Source organism: Kogia breviceps, chromosome 10, assembly GCF_026419965.1.
Source record: "Kogia breviceps isolate mKogBre1 chromosome 10, mKogBre1 haplotype 1, whole genome shotgun sequence".
In the NCBI taxonomy this organism is placed as follows: Eukaryota; Metazoa; Chordata; class Mammalia; order Artiodactyla; family Physeteridae; genus Kogia; species Kogia breviceps.
Window position 1 is genome coordinate 81570235 of NC_081319.1, and position 19052 is coordinate 81589286.

At 39.5% G+C, this 19052-nt stretch overlaps 1 pseudogene; it reads left to right on the forward strand.

Moving 5' to 3' along the window:
- The first annotated feature begins 348 nt into the window (after window positions 1-348).
- On the forward strand, window positions 349-1243 carry LOC131763750 (alpha-N-acetylgalactosaminide alpha-2,6-sialyltransferase 6 pseudogene; annotated as a pseudogene).
- Window positions 1244-19052: the final 17809 nt, after the last annotated feature.

Genomic DNA, 19052 nt, shown 5'->3' on the forward strand with positions numbered 1-19052 from the left:
TGGGGTATTGAAAAAAATTTAACTTATGCAGAATTGTCTACATTGAAGTAGGGGAAAAGGTCATGAGGACTGTCATCTGGAGCTGAGAAAACTGGCAACCTTTGTTACAGGGTACGAAAATTCCTTGTTAACACAAGAGCAGTTGTTCCACCGCCCAGGCCTGGGCCCTGGGTGTGAGCGGCGGCCTAGGACCTGGAGGGCGGAGGCTGCGGCAGGGCCTGGGCGGCCAGAGCGGCGCGGCGCGAGCTCTGGCTCTCGGCTTCTCCGCGCCTTGTGACGGGGCTTGGGGGCTACAGGGGCCAGGCGCTCCCCGGGGCAGATGAGGAAACGGAGGCTCAGAGACGTCACATGACTTGCCGGAGGCCCCTCAGCCAGTGTAGCCCCACACCCCTGCCCCTGGTCTGGCTGCAGGACTCTGTCCCCTGCCTCTCAGTAGCAACAAACTCCCAACAGTGCCAGTGGGGTCTTTCATTAACGCTCCCGGGCCGCATCCGTCAGCCTGCAGAAGTGGAGCATCACCGATGGCTCCATCCCCACTCTTGGCAAGAAAACGAGGCTTTCCCGGTGCCACCAGTACGTGATTGTCACCAGCTTCAGCCACCTGCTAGGCACCAAGCTGGGCCCGAGATCCAGTGAGCACAATCCGCGTGAACAAAGCACCCACCTCAGGCTCCTCCGCCGACGCGGGCAACGAAACCACCTTCCGCATCATGGCCCGTTCCAATGTATACTGTGTGCTGCGGGGGCCCCTGGAGTTCGCCAGCCGGACCCCGAAACTCCGTTCATCTTCTGGGGTCTCCCAAACAAGATCCGGGAATCCCAGGGAAGCCTGGCGCGCGTCACCAGTGCGCAGGCGTAATATGCCCAGCACCGAGTCCCGCGCGCGCGTACGCACGCGCTCTCTCTCGGCCGCATGCGCCAATTTGTGGGCCTCTTCCGGGGTGAAACAGGCAAGGACAGGGAACAGTCGCGTTCGCGGTCGAGCACGGGTTGTTTTGCCACGGCGATTGCACGTCTATAGCATGGTCCCCCTGCACCCCCTCCCCAACTGTTGCAGCCAGCAGCCCCACCAGAAATGCATGCCCTACCGCTACTATGAGCCCAAGGGGCTGGACGAGTATCACCTACATCTGGAATGAGCCTAGCAGCAAGGCCATTGCAGACTCATCACGGAGAAGAGGGTCTTCTCATCCTGAGCTCAGCTGTACAGAATCACCTTCTCCCACACCCTGCCTGGACCTAGGTCACCCTGCCTGTGGGACTCTCACAAGGGACACAGGAGAAGTGGCTCTCCACCCAGCCTCTCGACCAAGGGCCATCTCTGGCCAATCAAGGCTGGTCTGAGTGTTTTTTGGTCAATCTGGGCCTTGAAGAGGGTGAATCCTCCAGCCATTCAGGGCCTGGGGGTATCTCTTGGCCAAATCAGGGATTTGGGCTTCTTTCTATGTGGTTAATCGGGTGTTGGGGGTATTTCTTGTCCAGTCAGGGTCTGAGCATAGACAGGTTATTTCTGAGTAATCTGAGGCTAAGGACATGTCCTTTCCCATGATTCCTTTGTTCGGAGCCCCAGGATGGACCCCCAAATTACTTCCTGTTGGCTGGGACAGTGGGGTCCTGTTCCAAGGAGCTGGGAACTCTGTTGCCCCCTCCCTTCCCAGAGCCAGAAGGAGGTTTCGTGGATGTGGGAGCTATCTGGAGGCCAAGTTGGGACATTTGCGGGGTTGGAGGGCCCAGGGGTGGGAAGCTGGTGTTTGGGTCTTGGCTCTGCCCTGAGTGGCCTTGGACAAACCCCTTGCCCCTCTCTGAGCATCCTTCTGCCTGTGTCAGGTTCTAATGTCTGAGAACCCTCCCACCTCTCCCACCAACCACCTTGGGTCTTGTCCTCCTGGGTCTGTCCTCCATAAGACTGGCCCCTCCAGCCCCCACTCCTTGCTGGGGGGATCAGCTCCCTGAGGGTCTGAGGCTCCCTTCCCAAACTCCTCCTAGAAACTTGAGGCTATTTTTTTTCATAGACTCCCCCAGGGTTTGGTTTGGGGGACTCTGATAAGAAGGAACAAACCTTCAGCTCTTTCCTTAGCCCCTCCACTCAGCTGCCATTAGCTGGGATTTTAAAGAGCCAGGCCCCTTTTTGGCCATCCAGCAGTGAGGTTTTCCACTGGCTGGAGGAAATTTGGCGCTGAGAAAGGGGGGGATCCCAGCTAGTCTGGGATTTCCTGCAGGACCTTTGTCTGCAGCTGCTGGAGTTGTCCAAGAGTCCCCCAAACTGGACCTGGGAAGGTTCTAGGGGACCAGCCAGGATCTGTGTGGCCTGGGTTCTATCCCCTCACTCTACATCAGGCACTTTATTGCTGGGCCTCAGTGGGGTGTGTTTGCATCCTGCTCTTCTGGAGCCTGGAAGTGAAGATTGGAGGCCTTCCTGGAGAAGGCCACTAGCAGTGAGCCATTGCACATTGGGGTGGAGGTGAGGGCCCGCAACTACCCCAGAGCTGATTTTGTAATGATTGTACAAGAATAAATGCACCTAAGATCCAGAAAAACAAAACAAAAAAATAGCAGTTGTAGCTCTAGGCTCAGACTGTGTATTGAATCTGAAGCATTAAAAGATTTAGTAGGAAATTTTAAAGATATTTGTGTGTTAGCTGCCTCTTACAGCCTTTTTTTGCCATCATATATTAACTATTTACTATGCACCAGGCATTATATTAACAATTTATTTGTATTCGCTCATTTAATACCTGATGGCACAGGTACAATTATGATCTCCATTTTACTGATGAGGAAACTGACATAGTCTTCTACAGAAGAAAATAGGAGAAACCAGACCTACAGAAATTAGGAAAATCTGGGCCAAAGAAAGAACATTCACTTTTCTCAGGGTGATTCTTTTGATGTGTTCCAAGTAATTAAAGTTAACTAGAAGATGTCTTTGCACAGGCAGAAAAAAAACTGAATTATCCAGCCCCATGCTAAAATCAGTTGTAATAAAAATCATAGAGAAGAAAAATTATCAAGTGATAAAATTAAAGCCTGAGACAAGTTTTATTGCCTGGGCACTTCCCAAATAACATCTTGTGTGTTCAGTACAGGAAAAGGGGGCCATCACCTCTCATTGCAAAGATGCAGATGAGTGACTCCCCCAAACCCCACTCCATCAGCCTATTGTTCCGAATTGCTCCCTAGAAGAGAACAAGGCAGAGGCCATTAAATGAACACCTATTTCTGAGAAACACATTTCTCTGGGCATGTTATAAACTCAAAGACCATGATCTAATAACATCCCTGGCTTTGTTTACTATCCCTTGACGTTCAATAAAAGTAGTTTAAAGTCTGCTTAAAATTCAATGAAAGTATTAAGGAAATAGTTTGAGGGCAAAACCTTCAACCAATTAATGAGGAATTAAGGTTGTTGATGACTCTATTCCCAAGGCAATTCTCAGGCCCCCAGACCAAGAGAAAGAGTACTGCCTGAAGCCCCAAAGGTAAATGCCACCCAAATTCCTATCTAAGCTGTGATCACAGTGCCAGTAGATAGGAGATAACTTCCAAGGGGATGTAGAAGCACCAGATCCGCTAGGAACTTACTTTGCTCCCAGGTCAAGGAGCCTGTGTTACTCTGGTCCAGCAGGAAATATATGTCTTACAGACCATTGATTAATATATATTTTTATTTGTTACCCTCCATTGTATATTGATTTTTACTGTAAGAAGATAACACTTCCCAGTTAAATTCGGTCAGATCATCACACCACAGGAAGCTACATTTGGATAAAACCAAGAATCTGGCTCACCACCTAGAACAAGAGCCAACAAACTACAGTGTGGACCAAACCTGTCCCATCCCCCACTTGCATTTGTGACTAAAATTGTCTTGAAACTCAGCCACACCCATTTGTTTATGAGTTGTCTAAATGGCTGCTTTCACACTGCATTACCATAGCTAGCAGGCTTAACTAATTGCCACAGAGGCATTATGACTCACAAAGCATCAAGTGTTTAAGATCTGGCACTTAAAAAATAGTTGGCCACCCCTAACCTAGAGAATCCTAGTTCTGGCTCTGGATGCAGCAGTGTGATTGTTTCAGGGGTAACACAGCCACACGCACTTTCGATGATTCCCTAGGACTTGCAGAACTCAGAAACAGTAATCCTCAGGCTAATATTTATTACAGCAAAAAGGATACAAAGGAGGATCCGCAAGGGGAAAAGATGCACCTAGTGGAGTCTGTTGGGAAATAGACACAGGTTTCTAAAACCCTCCTTCATGGAAGTCACACGGGTTGCCCTGTTCCTCCAACAATGATCTGTAGCACGTGCAAAGTGTTTCCACCCAAGGAAGCACACATGCATCTCAGACTGCACGACTCTTACTGAGGGCTGGTTACAGCTGGCAAATTCACCTGCACGGCCAGCCATGATTTCCTCATCTCCAGAACCCCAGAAGGAAACCAGTGTCCACCAGAAATCACAGTGTCAGCGTAAACTATCTGGACAAATTGGTCTAGCACGGTTGGTTGTCTCAGGCATATAAAACGACCTTATTAATTAGTAACAGAGGGAACATTCCAAGGGCCATGTTTCCAGGAGTTGGCCAAGGCTCAATCACAGGCAGGCCCTCCTGATAATATGCTAATGTTGAACGACCAGGCCTGGTGTGTTAACTCTTTCCCACTCAGGGAAGCGAGTTTGGAGGGTCTCCTTGGAAAGGAGATGGGGCATAAGCCCCATAAGCCTCAGCATATCTTGATGGGAAGAAGAATACATATGGATGTAGGGTAGTCAAGCAGAAGGTAGCACATACTTGCCTCCCCAGCATCTTTTTTCTCCTAAACAAAACCTAGATTTCTTTGGGAGACCCATGTCAGCCAGAATTTATTTGCAGATATACTGACCCTCTATTTCAGGGTTGGATCCTAATAGTTTATCCCACTCTTCTGGCTGCAGTGATTGTTTCAGAGACTGTCATATGATCAGGTTTAGGGCAAAAAAGAGCTTTTAATGGGAGATTTCTAGGTAAGAAAGTTTTTGACTTTTCTAAGGAAACTATTTACTAAAACGTGCTCTTTTCTCCCTGCTTCATTTAGGATGTAATTGTGTGGCCTAGATGTTTTCCAGTCACTTTTGCTACCATTAATACATCTTTTATGATGTCCAAGCTCAAAAGTACGTAACGGCAAGACTGTGACAGATGCAGAGAAAGAGCTGGAACCTTGAAGACACATGACCCTAAATCAAACAGTTCCCCTGATGCTGTATGTCTCTGGGTTTTCTATTAGGTGTCCCCCATCCCCTTGCCAAAATTCTCTTTTCATTTAAGCCAATCTGAACTGGGATCTCTGTCACTCACAATACACATTCCTGATTGATAAAGTATCATCATTCCTATTTCACAAATGAGAAGGCCTAAGCATAGACAAGTTAAATAATTTGCCTACAGTCACAACTAGAATAAATGGCAGAGCCAGGGTTCAAGAGCATTTCTCTTTGTGTCCAAAACTGATACATTTTTCCTCCAAATTCATGCAGCCACTAGATTAGAATTTCTTGTTAAACTCACCCTGCATCCCCCACCAGAATCAGCTGTGTGTTTGAGACCCACCCTTCATTCAGATACTACCTGGGAATTCATTGTAGCATCATCAGTTTTATAGCTGTCCCATCCCTAAAAACTAGGAATATCTGAGCCTTAATGTCAAAAAAAGAGTGGAGACCAAACTGACCAGACCTTTGGTTTTGTATCCTCCTCCTCCTTAACCACTTTTTATATTATATTCCATTTTTTCTGAACCCATACATGGAGTGAAATAATTATCATTCTGAGATTCCTGAAGCACTCCAGATTTTAGGTTCAAAAGTTAGATCCAAATAAAAACAGTTAGTTGAATTTAGCTTCTAATAAAAAACCATCTCAAATGATTTTATTAGACTTATCTATAATTGTATTTATCAACTATTCATCCTTATGTATAATCTCAATTACATTCATACAAGAAAAGAACTACTACGTACGTCCCCAGAAAAACAAAGGTGAAGTATAACTGTGGGGGGAAAATCTTTTCAAATATTCTCATACTGTGAGCCTATTATAAGTGCAAAAAGATTAAAGATATAGTATAAAGGTATATATCTAAATTACTACAAACAACTGTTTAACTGGAGCTGCCTAGGGTACATCAGTAGCCCCTAAATGATCAAAGACTATTGCTGCAGGCAAGGTCCAAAACCACCTGCTTATATAAAGAACTTTAGATGACAGGACTGATATTATGCATGTATATTGATACTTCTGAAATGACGATTAAAAAAAAAAAGTATCTATCCAAAACAGACAGAAGGCAAACAGATTGGGAGTTAAGTTTGTAATTCTGCTACTGACTCATCCTTTGCCTTGTGTAGAAATGTGATAATTTCTTAGGATATTTCACAAATCTCCTGCCCTGTCATTGTTATCTACAGAAAAAAGAAAATTTGGGTTATATTGGAACTTATGTAGACACTCTATTTCACTCCCTCTGTACAACCCCAAGCAAAACTGTGAAATAGGATAGGTTTGTTTTATTCCCCAAGTCCACATTACGTCCTACCTTTGTATGAAAAGGTATGGTAAACTAGTTACACTACTATTTTACATTGTTTATGCAACCCTAGGAAGAAAAACATATTACAGCAGACTTAATAATCCACGTATACATGTATATAGAGAGAGCATATAACTTTTGTTTCAATTATATATTAGTGGGCATTTTATATGTTATATGAAATTATATACTGCATATATAATATAATGTAAGTATGTATTTAATATACATAAAATTGGAAAAAAATTTTAAATAAAATAAAGAAAAAATATATATACAATTGAAACGAAAGTTATACAAAAATACTTACCTCTACTTTATATAATGCACTGAGACATTTTTTATTCTATTCTGTTCTTTTTCATTTTTGTTAAAAGCAGATCACAACTTGACTTATTAAATTGATGTCAAAACCTGCTAATGGGTTATGACTCACAAATTAAAAAGCAACAATTTATAATAAAGACTAAATATCTGTCAATGTCCCAAACTCCTACTTCTGTAATTTACATGTCAACAGAGATAAGAACCAATTGAAAGATGCTTTAGAGTAGAATATCAGGCATCAGTGAGGACACTGGAATACTTACTTGAAAGTTTTCCCTGAATTTGACGGATTCTTTCACCAAGACAGGTTTTTCTTCCTGCAAAGCTCACAGTAACCTTACAGTCAGGTGTGGACAGGATGGAAGTAGTGTACACCACTTTCAAGCCAGGTCATAAATCTCATGCATGATCACCATCCTTCATCCCCTGATGTAAGGCAGATAGCAGAGTGGTCTTGAAAGCAAGGAGTTGAAAAGGCAAAACTACAAGATGGAAGGAGGTTAGATACCTTCATCCCTGCTCACAAAGACTCACTTTTTTGAGCAGTCATCAATCATGAACCCATATTAGACGTTACATGAGAGAGAATGAAACTTCTATTTTGTTAAGCCCCAAAGATTTATAGCAGCTAGCATTGCTTTTTACTAATACATAAGCTATCATTTCAGAAAATACTAAGAATAACCTTCTACCAGGACACAATAGAAGCTCTTCACTTTCAAGGAGAGATACACCCTTTGAAGCATTCCCAACACAAGGAGGAAGAAGCACCCATTTCTGGATCAGACTATACTCAGACTACTTCCTAGGTCAACTCTTCTTAGTCTACTTTTCAGTTTTTCTTTCATGGTCTTCTCATTTCCACAACTTCACTTTACATCCTATATAATCTCCTCAAAACCCCATATCCTTGTCCCAGACTTTCTTCCATATTCCAAATCCAAACTCCTTTGAATGTTTCAGCAATGATAAACACATTTTGATGCTAGTGAAATGACAAAAACAAGTGGAAGGAGGAGCTGTGAGACTAGGGGAATCTATTTCCAACACTAGTTGAACGTGCGCCAAAATAAGATGTAAATATGCCCAATAGCTCTCTCTTCCTCCTCCCCTCCTTTGCAGATCTCATTCCAGGGACTCTTTAAGCAGCCTACTCTTTCATATTAGAATTTCTTTTTTTTCCTTAGTGAACAGATAATGTTTCCAGCACTTCCTACATCATCCAGGAGGAGTTCTGTTTTGTTGTTATTGATATTTCTGCCTTTAGTGAGTTGGGGAGCGGGTCATGAATTCGTTTTCCCAGTGCCTACCTTTCTTGGCATGGACTGTCTCTGAAAACCACTTTGGTTGAATTTGGTCTGGTCTCAGATTTGCCTGATGGTCGCCACTCACAGTTCCCGCAGAGCCCAGAGATTTCTCCTAGAAGGAAAGGTTCCAGAAAACTCAGAGGGATAAATAAAGAACACAGCTGATTCCCACCTTGTGCTGATGTCCAAGAGGGCGATGAGAGCCGCGAGGCATGTGGGCTCTTAGCTCTCTGACCAGGGATCGAACTGGCACCGCCTGCATTGGAAGGAGAAGTCTTAACCACTGGACCGCCAGGGAAGTCCCTGCATTCCTATGTTGTTGAACCTGAATTTCTGAGCTATGTCAGACTCGGGATGCCACTAGCCATTCTCAAAACAATGTCTGCTGGTAACTGCAACTTTACATTTTCAAGGACTCCTCTCTTAACTATTAAATTTTAAACAATGATGTTAGATCAGATACTAATAGAAGGATGAGACATGTTTGTATGGTCATAGCTCCTGTTATGGATATGTTAATACTACATCAGAATTAAAACCTACTTAGGTAGAATTAGACAACTGGCTACGAAGTCTCTGTGCAGTGCCAGTTCCAGACTGGGTTTCAGACTTATTCTCCTGAATTCCTAAGGGAATGAGATCTATTTTTACTATTAAAGTTTCAGTTGTTACACCTCCTAAAAAAAAAAAAAAAAAAAAAAAAGTCAGCAAAGAGACCAAATGTGTAGTATAAGGAAAAATTTTAAATTCATCACTCTTATATGACCTGCTATGCAGAACATAGAAAATTATCAAAGCCTCAATTGACAGAATGATTGCTCAAATACCACCCCTCCAAAAAATTCAAGAACAGTTAAGTTGATCACAAGAAAACACATCCCGTAGCTGTGTTGCCCATGGAGATAATTTGCCTAATGAAGAAAGGCAGTGGAACTTTCTTTTCAAGGGTCTCTGTGCAAAAGTATAATTCGGTGGACAGAGCCTGATCCCAGTCTTGGCTTCGAATGATATCAATTATATATAGAACATTGATAATTGACTGAAGATTTTTGAAACTCGGTTCTGTCATAGTTGAAGGTAGGCATTTCCTGGTTAGAGTATTAAAATGATTAGATTGTGTGTATTTTTTCCAGAAAATAGTAGGTGCTCAATAAATAAATCATATCGTCATTAAAAATACAAAATCACTGTCCTACTGAAAATTCCTTGGACTTAAAACAAATAAAAATGTAGCAAATGTGAATTGGGCATTTTGACTTACAGCAAAGGATATGTTCTCTTCTATATTCTATCATAATATTGCATTTAATAGGAATTTTTGTTGGTGGAACTGAATACATTGCATGAGGGAGAGAACAATAAGTATCTAAATACTTATATTCACAGAAAAATTTGCAAAAGCTTAAATTTTCAAGGAATGCAGAGCTATGGTCAATTTAATTTCTACTTAATTCCAGATTAAAAGGAAAAATCATTTTGTTTGAACTCTTGCCAAAGATTTTCCAAAAATATAGTAGTTCAATTTTCCATTGAAGTAAGAATAGAATGGACACACAATACTTCTCTAATGACTGATGGTTTTTCATGACTCAGACTCATCAAGGTAAATTAATTATTAAAGTATTAATTATATTAGTATTAATTATAAAGGTACCTACCACTCTATTACCCTTTTGTATTTGAAGTCTTATACTTACGTACATATTATGTAATCATTTAATCAATTCCTTAGATAAAAAAGAAACATAAATATTCCAGGCTAATATTATCACTAATAAAACACTTCATCTTAGAGATGAATCTGAGTTAATAAAGGTAAATTTTGTCCAGGTATTAATTTTCCAAAAATTAATAAAGATAAGTTTTTTCTAGTTTACTAAAGGTCTGAGCCTAACACACAGGTGTTCCTATCTTAACATAGAATTCATTTTCACAGTCCAGAAAAACAATATTAAATTAACTATCATCCTCATCTTGATTACTCCCTGACCCTATAACCAGATGTCAATTCAGAACACGTATATTTTGTAGCTCTACTCTGTTGCATAATTAATTTCCTTCAATTATAATTATATAATTACCTTGCCTTCCTCTTTCCCAACCTTCACCCTCACATTGTAAATCACTTAAAGGCGGGAATTTGTGTCTTCTAATTTTTATATTATCCTTTGCAATGTCATAAACTATACCCTAAAATTAACGGACTCTCAGTAACTTTTATTGAATTGAGCCTTATGCAAACCATGCATTTTTCTACTAAGCTACTATTTTTTATAAAATCCATCATGAGAGTGATCATGTTTTCAAATAAAGGGAAAAAATGTTGTTAAATGTAGCATCCATTTGATAAGTCAGGGAATAATAGATAGTACCGGTTACCATCTATCTACAATTTTTCATCCATTGTTTTTGTTCCCTTTCTTTCAAGAGTTATCTGTACCTACCACACACCTTTGAGATGCGATTATGTAAGACAAAAGCAAATACCTATTGTCAATACCTCAAATTCCAAACACCTCCTATGGTGTTTGACTGACATGACATACACCTTTAACAAGAGCTGTCTTACAGAGACTACAGGAAAGAGACAGGCAGGCAGACTTCAGACAGCAGCTTAAAGTGACTGGCATTCTTCTTTTGACAGTTTCATTTGACTCTAGCTCAAGTCAACTTATCTTCCTACTCCACATGGAATTCTAATTTAACAGTGACTAGCATCTTAGGAGAAGAGGGGAAAGGAAACATTAGCAGGGCTTAGGAAAGCAGAGCAGTAGAGTTTAGCACTTAGTTTTCTCTAGAAACAACATCTAACATCTGCATTTTTACTTTAGATCCATATGGAAAATATGGAGTGTTTTTGATGCCCATGTAAGATGGACTCCTCTTGTTTTTGTCCAAGATTCATTTTCTGCTTTCTTTTTTTAAACTAATTTTTATTGGATTATAGTTGATTTACAATCTTGTGTTAGTTTCTGCTGTACAGTAAAATGAATCAGCTATCCATATACATATAATCCACTCTTTTTTAGATTCTTTTCCCATATAGGTCATTACAGAGTGTTGAGTAAAGTTCCCTGTGCTATACAGTAGGTCCTTTTTAGTTGTCTATTTTATATATAGTAGTGTGTATATGTCAATCTGAATCTCCCAATTTATCCCTCTCCCCCCTTTCCTCCTTGGTAACCATAAGTTTGTTTTCTACATCTGTAAGTCTGTTTCTGTTTTGTAAGTAAGTTCATTTGTACCATTTTTTAGATTCCACATATAAGCAATATCCTATGATATTTGTCTTTCTGTGTCTGACTTACTTCACTCAGTATGACAATCTCTAGGTCCATCCGTGTAGCTGCAAGTGGCATTATTTCATTCTTTTTTATGGCTGAGTAATATTCTACTTTCTCTTAATAACAGCGCCTTTGTTTCCCTTTGGGTAAACCACCCTCCCCCATCCTCAGTCCATGACTGTTCAACCCATATACACTCTATCCCTGGGAGTGAGATTCCATTCTCCATCAGTAAGGAAGCATTCGTCTATAGGTAAGAGGAAACCAACTAAAAGTGACCAGTCGTAATTAAATAACCAATTTCAAGTTATTTCAGCAGCTCCATAATTTCAAGCTGCGGGGTAGACCTCCCTAAGATTCTCTTTGCTTTTCCCTCGTAGTCACATGACTGCATCCACAAGCAAGAAGTGGGGGAAAGGTGCATGTCACGGTAGAAGGAGAAAGCCACTTTTCTCATACTCTCATATTCATTCACCTTTTATCAGGGAGAGAAATCTTACTCCAGAAATTCCCCAGAAGACTACCAAATAGTTACAGCTAGGTCACGTGGCTATCCTTAGTTCCAGTAAGGAATAGAAAATCAAGTATCTGGCTTATTCTACCTGTATGGTGGGAAGAAGGTGAAGATGCTGTAAAATATTAAGAAACAGAAACCTCAATTAAATCGAGTTGGGAGACCAGAAGGGGCCACTCTCACACCCTGTGATGATAGGAGAGCCCAACAGGAAGAAGACATACTTCTCTGCTTTCCCTGCAAGGACTCAGCCAATAAAAAGCCATGGACTCTTTGTTTACTACAGTTCTCCCAACTTCCTTCTTCCTTTCTAAAAATGTGCTCCTTCCCTTGCCATGTGGGGACTTGCATGTGTCCCCCCTACGTTTGCAGACCTCAAATTGCAAGTGTCTGCTGATCCCAAATTCATCTTTGCTGGAGAAATATCATCTGGCAGTCTATTTGTTTCAGGTCAACAAAGTCAAGGGAAATAGAGGTTGCTGAAAATCACTTTGGAGGAACCATCTAAAGTTATCTGTAATATATTCTTCTGACCACAGTGATTATGTCAAGGATGGACATGTAAAACCAAGCCAGCCAATGGAGCTATGATATGAGTTATCTTGGCTGATCTGTACATAACCAGTTTTCCGCTTTAACTGATACTCTTCATGCCCTCAGTAACGCATAGTTACTGGTAACCATACACACTGAATGTGATCTGCCTAGTTTAACAATTTTATTATCAACAGTCATCAGTGTTTCATCTCAAATTTATTGTAATTACAAAATGCTATTAAATATTGAATATACTAATGAAATATAAGTAAAAAGAAAAGAAGGTGCTTTTTTTTTTTTGAAATTTGAATCTTTGGAAAGACTAGATAAAAGAAAATCCTCTAGAATTAGATATGGGTGAGACACTGTTAACAAATGATTTCTTCCAAGTCAATCCAATCTATATAATCCCTGCTGGAACACAGACCCTTCATACAAAGTGAGAAGCGTGTCTTCATGACAGTCAATCCTTACCCAGCCTGAAACAGAGAAATATGTTTAATTTCCTCCTCCTGACCCGAATACCAGTCACCAATCTACAAGTAAAGAATACGGAAGCCTATGTGAGGGGAGTGGAAAATTACCTTAAAATCCTTTTCTTGATGACATTGCTCCAGTTAAAAATCAATAACAACAACAATAAAACACAAATTCATTTGTGTGCTAACTTACAAATAAACTCTACTGTTGTGCATTCATTCAGTGACACCATGTCCCAGGCATTCTGCTAGGATAGAATATGATGGTAAACAAGATTATTGGAGATTTTGCTTTCACAGAGCTTAAGGTCTAGTGTGAAAGACAGACAATAAATTTTTAAAAAGTTAAATAACAATTGTGACATTTAACAATTACATGCATCTGCTCCTTGACCTTTGTCATCTCATCCACTCTTCTAACTTCCAACCAGTGTGAGTAATCAAGTTCATATCTATCTATTTTTACCATAAATTTCTTTCCTGGATATGATATTGTCAATTCCACTAATTGCTGAATGACTACATAAGTATATGCATATCCTGCTCATATTACAGCTATCCAAAACAGATCCAATCATTTCCCCAGACAAACTGAGTTTTCTCATACCATTTCTCTCATCTCGGTTAATCACATTAACTCCCTTCCAGGTCTGTATATCTATAAGTTTATGGCTAACTCTCTTGAAGCTGTTCCTTGATCCAAGCCTACACAGAGCATTCATTTCTCAAATGTGTCCACTCCCCATGAAGACTGAACAAATCTAAATAAAAGAAGCTAATCCCAAATCTATTCCAAGTTCTTAGAAAATAATTTGAAATACATTTCTTGCTAATCAGAGGTATAGTAATATTATCTTTCCACATGGTGGACAGCAAATTAATATTAGCTTGTACATGTCTTCCAAGTTGGGGCTATCCACACCACTTTGCCCTTTTTCAGAGATTGTTCAGTGCATACACATGCATACACACACACACACACACACTCACCCCATATTTCACTCAAGTATTTATTGTCATCTTCTGTTCAGGCATCATATCTAAGTTTGACCTTATATCTGAACTTTGAAGAACTGAAAGTGAGAATTAAATGAAAGTCAAATCAAGTGATTGGTTAGTGTGTGCCTTTTAATCCATTTTATTATTGTTTTCTTGGAGTTGTCAATGTAAAATCTTGAGCTTAGCAGGGATAGTTGTTATCAGGCAAAGGAGTTGGCATATCTTCCATTCTTGTTCAGATGCTAGTTTGCAATAATTTTCTGAAATCCACAGGGGAGGTTTTGGAGAGAAGCTGTGAGACAGCTAATCAGAAAAAGATATTCTAATGTTTAGTTATCTTACAGTGTAGCAGAGGTTCCTGGGGGATATGGCAGAAGCCCCATTGGTTGATTCATTTTAACAGTGCTGAATAAAGCTGAGAAAACAACTATCAGAGGAAATTTCACACTGGTAATTCTTGAAATGAGCTCCAACCTGTGTTTCCTAATTTCTGTGATGTTCTTATTTTTTTAAGAATTCACCTTATTTTACTTCTCTTCCTTTTATCTTCTTTAGTTTTATATTTCATATTCACCAGCATCTAAGATTTATTTGATTTCTACTATGAGTACTGAAACACTGACAAAAGGAACTGAGACATTCAGAAAACATGTTTAAAAAAACAAATTTAAATTCCTTAATTATTTCTATTTGCTTTCTAGATGTAAATAGATGGCAGGTATATATTAGGCATTGTTTTGGGAACATTACAAGCCAGAACGTTGCCATAGCAACCCTGGCCACCAATAACCTCCATGAGAAATGAATTCCCAATGGGAACAGAGGCCTTGACAGTTTACACAGCACTTTCAAGCCATAAAAGCACTCATTATTTATTACAATCAAGTAATTAAGTAGGGCTGTTGATATTATCCTTATTTTCTAAATGACAAAACTTCAGCTTAAAGAGGTTTAAAGACTCGTCCAGGGTCACGTTAGCAGGTAAGTGGCAGGCTCAGAGCTCAAAGTCACATCTTCTGGTCTTAGGAATCGTATGTTTTTCCAGTCTCAGCCTAATTACTGAAAATATGAATATATCTATATTTAGACTAATTATGTTTTAAATGTAGGATTTAAGGAATGATCCAACTAAACATTCTCTTGTTGTTGTTCAGGTAGACATAAGGTTTAGGGCCTGTGGATTTGGGGGCCCAAGTCTCCCCTTGATAGCTTTGATTTGAGCAGTTAGTCATGGTGACCACATTAACAGATAATCCTTTCAGACTCATTGGCTTAAGCCAGTCACAACTTGTCAATTTTTCTATTCCAGTCTCTGAATTGGTACTTCCTCTGAAGAGCGGACAATACAACTTCTCCTTCAAGACGGAGACAGGAAAAAAGGAAATATTACAAGAAGGATGAACATGTGAGAGAAGGTAAATGTTCCACGTTTGCATTAAGAATCATGGTATATGGTATCAATCAATTAAGTGGTATCTATAAATCAGAGGTTCTCATCTGGGTGTTCATTTTGCGTCCCCCAGGAGACATTTGACAGCGTCTGGAGATATTTTTGGTTGTCACCACTGGAGGATATTACTTGAATCAAGTGGGTAGAGGCCAGGGATGCTATTAAATATCTCACAGTCTACACACAATACAAAGGACAGGTCCCCACAACAAAGAATTATTCAGCCCAAGATGTACGTAGTGAAGCTGTTGAGAAATCCTGCTATAAATAATGCAAATAATTTGATTTTATGCATTTAATTATCTTATAAAAGTAATTCTTACAATTGATCTGTCTAAAGTTTATGATTAAAAACATTTTGCTTTTATTAACAAGTTATGAAATATTACGTGGTTATCACAGAAAAATTTAAAAACACAAGCATGAAGAAAAAAAGTCACCTTAAATCCCACAATCTAGTGATAAATACTATTAACTTTCTGGTGTCTTTTCTTATAGATTTCATCTCACACAAATATTCACATTGGTATAGACACTGTAGGACAAAAAAATCAATCATGTTATACTTTCCTGTAACTTAACAATTTATTGTGAATAATCCACTTGTCAGTGAATGAAGATTTGCCTCATTGTTTTTAATGACTAACTAATATTAAATTTATGGATTTAACAAATTATATTAATCTCTTATCAAATATTTAGATTAACTCCATTTTTCTTGCTACTGTAAGCAATGTGGTCATGAATATTCTTCTGCATAAATTTTAGTACAAATGTCTGATTATTTTTAGCATATCCTAGAAACAGTTTTCAGGTCAAGGGATATATGCAATATTATTTGATATCCTTTGCTAAATTTCACAATAAAAAGTTACACGAATTAACAAATTCATAGTGTCCATTGTAAACACATTTAATGGCATGCTGAAAATCACTTCTCCAATTTCTGTGCCAGAAAAATAAAGATCTCACGATGGTTATAGGTATATATGGATGAAAGGTCTAAGTCTGTGATCTTTAGTGAGATCATAATCCTCAATTTGTGGGGCTAAATGAGAGGTTGTTAAACTGCTCTAATTGGGGAATTTGTGCTATTTCAAGTCAATAAAATATAAAAAGGGCTGACTCCCATATAGGTGTCCATTTAGGTACTTTTACAAAAGGAACGACGTAAGTGTGACTTAGAATTCAGTAGACGCAGACTCAATAGCCGACACTGAATAGAAAGAATGTAATCCCCTCAAAAATCCTCAAAAATATTGGGGACCATGCTGGTTTTCCTATTGTTTGTAGGATGGGATTATGAGACATTTTCTAATTATAAAAAGGAAATGTGTCGCTATTATGCTGTAAGAGTTGGGAAAACCCAGACCCCTGGCATTTGGGTTACACATTAAAAAAATTTTTTTCAAGGAGAGAAAATAATCCAAGGAAAATGTCAAGGCTTGTGTGTTATTCTTGTTTTCCAAAGCCAGAGGGAACATGCCACTCTGGCAGCAAGCAAAAATATTTTGCCGTTTTCCCTCTATTTCATGCCTTTTTGTTGAATATTAGAAAGACATTTATGAAATGCAATTTAATACATTTGCTAAAAATTAACACAGAGATGGATTTTCACCTAATTAACCTACTCTCCAAAAAAGGCAGTAGAGAAATACTTGTTAATGTTTAAGCCATAAGATACACAAAAAAGCAGGCAATATTTCATTGTGACACCCAGGAGACCCATGTGTGACACAGTATAGAGTCTATGTGTATCTTACTCTCCACAGGAACTAATTTTGAAGCACCAGAATGCTGTGAATTGGCTGTAAAACAATGTTGAAGAAACTCAACATAGAACAGAAGGCACACTTTCCTTAGGAAGAATGCTGATAAAATTTTAATGAACTAACATGTTGTCATGGGGATTTGTTGCTATTCATTAATTCATTGTGCTGTTCCTCTACAGTTTTGCTGAAGTTGAGTGACAAATTGTCAAGTAGCTGTTCTGGTGGTTTACATTGCCTCATTGATACCCTACATTTGGGGGTAAATTCTTTAAAGACTTACCCCATAGCATGTGGGGTGACACATTTTTTCAGCACCATGTGCACTGCATTGTATTTCAAATAAAACTCTGTCTCTAGGGTAAGGTCTTTGACTGCAAAACAATGGAAATAATCACAGAATGATTGACAGCTCTGGTCACAGATGGGGACTACCATAGGACCCAGGGCTGGGGAAGGCTCTACCATACAAAATAGTCAACTGGCCACCTATGAGTTAGGGTAAAATCCTCAGAAGAAAAGAATAATACAATCATAAAATCGTGAAATGTCAGAGCTTGGAGGGACCTCAAAATCAGTCTGTTTCATTTTGTAAATGAGAAAACTGAGGGAGACCAGAGAGATAAAGAGTTATAAAGGACAGGATTGGCAGAGCAAGGATTAGAAATTAAGTGTTTTGACTTAGGTCAATTTTCTTATAGTGCCTCCCTGGGTTTCTTCTCTTGCTCTTTTCACTTCCAAGAGCTTTCATCTGTTCCCCTTGAAATGAACCTTAATGGCAAAATAATGGGGTATAGGAATATAGCCACAGGTGGCCTATTATAAGCTCTTATATTATTTTCGTAAATGCATACAAACGTTAGGCTATAAATGCTATAAATGATCCACGTTTGTGTTAATGGACTTTTCCAAGTCTTTGAATAAAATGGATGCTCTAAAAAGATTTGGAAAACTTGTCCAATACTTTATATACCCTTTGGCTGCATACCCAGTCTGGGATAATCAGGTGAGGCTCACTGAGAAAAGCAGTCAGAGTATATTATAGATTCTGATGGAGGGCTGTGTCCTTACCATGGCCATCATCAAACAACATCGATGGGACCTGATTCCTGCCTCTGTGCCTTGGTGGCAGCCAGATGAAAGGAGAAGCACAGACCATTGTGTAGTGATCATGGCATTGAGAAGCAGCTCCAACCTGGTTCCAAATATTCATGTCACATTCGCAGAGACAGCCAAAGATGGAGAGGTTTTCGTTTTTGTCTTTTATTCTATCCTCCTCCTATCTGCCAGTTGTTTGACAATATTAATTTTATATAAATTTGTTGACTTCCCAATTTGCAGAACACTGAGGAGGCTCAAATTCATCATATGCAAATACACTAAAGGCCCAAAGCAAAGTGCTAAAGAGGAAAAGAAATTAATTTAAAAACTCACAATTAAAATCCAATAGCTTCATTTTTTATTCTAAATCCTTGCTACTCAATGCAGCCATTCAACAATCAGCATCACCTGGGATCTGGTAGGAATACAGAATCTCAGGCCCCACCCCAGACTTACCAGATCAGACTGACTTTTAATAAGATCCCCAGATGATTCATATGCACATTAAAGTTTGAGAAACTCTGGGCTACAACACATAATACCAAGGTAGCATCCTTACATGTACCGCCAATAACACATAACACACAACCCAAACAGAGACACTAGTATCTTACCTCTCTGTTGTTCCCGGTAGGCAAGAATAATTACTACTGTATTGCACTACACCTTTTTAGAAGTTTCTATTGCTACATTAAAAGTTTGTTTAACCA